This window comes from Mercurialis annua, linkage group LG4 (assembly GCF_937616625.2).
Source record: "Mercurialis annua linkage group LG4, ddMerAnnu1.2, whole genome shotgun sequence".
In the NCBI taxonomy this organism is placed as follows: Eukaryota; Viridiplantae; Streptophyta; class Magnoliopsida; order Malpighiales; family Euphorbiaceae; genus Mercurialis; species Mercurialis annua.
Genome location: NC_065573.1, coordinates 21,989,006 through 21,991,484, shown reverse-complemented (window position 1 = coordinate 21,991,484; position 2,479 = coordinate 21,989,006).

Below are 2,479 nucleotides of genomic sequence, written 5' to 3'. Positions count from 1 at the left end.
ACTCCTGAACTTTTTAAAAAAGACTGAAATCATTTTGTAAAGTTTTTGTTGATAATTATCATTTTGTAAAGTTATAAATTGATTGTGAGATTTTGAAAACATTTAATTGAGGTCAAATTAAATTATTTTTTAAAAAAAAGCATTCATTTTAACTATTCGGTCATTTGATATTAGCGCATCTTTAAAAATATATATCAAAATTACAGTGCACACAATTGTGAACCGAACCAAATTAAATTTTCTATTTTTTCCATAACCGTATAGAACTGGACCATAATTTTTGATTTTGTTCAATAGCAAACCGAACCAAAATTTAAAGGTTATTGATTTTTTTTAAACCAAACCAGAACATGCAAAGAATGTATGTGTTGGCTTAATGAGTATGTCTGTTATTCCTCGAAGCTTATGATTCAATTTTTATGCCCTAATCATTCACCTGACGTCTACTCTTTTTCTTAAAAATTTGGGAGAATGCTCGTAATAAACTTGACAAGGGCTCCACTCCACTACTCTCGTCTTTAACTGTTTGGCCCAAATTTATCAACTTATGTTTCTTGCCCCATCATAACTCAATCATGTCCATGTTTATTTGTTTGTTTGTTTTTTTTTAAAAAAAAATGTTTATGTGTGTTAGTTCTTTGTATGGGGATGGTTATATACACTACAGGTGGCCACGGTTTATGACCCGGCGGTTTCGGTTCGGAACCACCGGGTCACGGTTCAAGAAAAAGTGGAACCGGCCCGGAACCGTCTAAGAGACGGTTACATGACGGTTCGGAAACGGACCGTTCCGGTTCCGGTTCCGGTTTAGGACGGTTTAAAAAACAATTAAAATTTAATTACTAAAAACTGTTATTTAACAATAAAATAACTCACGGAGATAGTATTATAAGAAAATAAAGATTTTTTTTGAAAAAAATTAAAATATTAACCAAAACTTTAACTAAAACAAATATAACATATATTTTATTGTAAAAATAAATATATTATATTATGATAAAGTTATTATGTATTTTAAATATATAATATTTATTTTTTATTAACAGGTTCGACCCTTTAACCGCTGGTTCCGATTCGGAACCGCCGGTTTACGGTTCAACAAATCTGGAACCGGCCCGGAACCGTCCTTTGTACGGTTCCGGGCCGGTTTTACCCCGGTTTCGGGTTTGACCGGTTCTGGGCCGGTTTGCGGGCTGACCCGGCCCATAGCCACCTCTAATATACACTATATGTTTTGATATTTCTTTTGACAATCAAAATAATCTTCCATTAATATCAAGCAGTTACAAATATAAAAATTTAAAAATGATATAACTATTTCTAATAACGTGACATAAAACAAAAAGCAAAATCATACATATAAAATTAAAATTACATATTGCTCTACCCTAAAAAAAGTATAAGAAACGATTTTTAGAGGTGTATTTAGTTTTTGCTTTTTGTATGTTCCGTAAAGTTTCATTGCTAGCATATTAGTAACGAGCCAAAGAATAAATGAAAAAAAAAATAGAACTTATGAATATATAAAAAGAAAGAAAAAAGTGATATAATTTAAAAAATATTGAAAAACAGAAAAATAAAGTCCGCTCACGCCTGCATCTATATTTCATATAAATTTGTTTAAAAATTATTTTTCAAATACATGATTTGGCAAATTATTTACATCATTTTGCCCTATTTCTTTTTATTTCCTATGCTACCTAATAAGTTAACTTATTTACCAAAAATACTCACTATATAAAGAAGTCGTATCTCATTTTAGATTAAATTTTTACATTGCCACTATTTTCTCTCTCTATTCTCTCTTTTTTCTCTCAAAGTTCTCTATTTTTTCCGTCGCTAAAGGCTGAAATCCGTTGGTAAATTAAGTTTTCCGTTGGTAAAAGACTAAAATCCGTCGTTAAATCAAAAAAATTCTGTCGGTAATTCTCTGTTTTCTAGTAGTGTAAAAGTTTAATTCGTTAATTTTACAAATTAAAATAACTATATTCAAACTCCATATTGTATTTGCTTTTGATATTTATTTTTATAAATTATAATTTAATTAATAATTATTTAATAAGTGACCAATATGTATATAAGTGACTAATATGAATGTAAAGAATATATTTTTGACTAACTTTACAGGCTAATAATCATCCACAGATCCTGATTTTTGAGTCTTCGATAACTAAATCCCCTTATGTTAAAAAACGATCATTAAACCTCCTGATTTTTATGGTGGCGCTTGCTAAACCTCCTGAGGATAAAAATATCTATGGCGCCGTCATTTTTGGTCAACTGATATTTTAAAAATAATTTGTCAGTGCCACGTCATCAAAATACCCTAAAAAGTTAAAACATCTAAAATATCCCGAAATTTAACTTTAAAATAAAAATAAAAAAATTCACCCAACCAAACTCAATTTAACCTAAACCATCGGTCAATCCATCCACCACCGACCCAACCACCGCCGAAAATTTCTCCGACTTGTTCTTC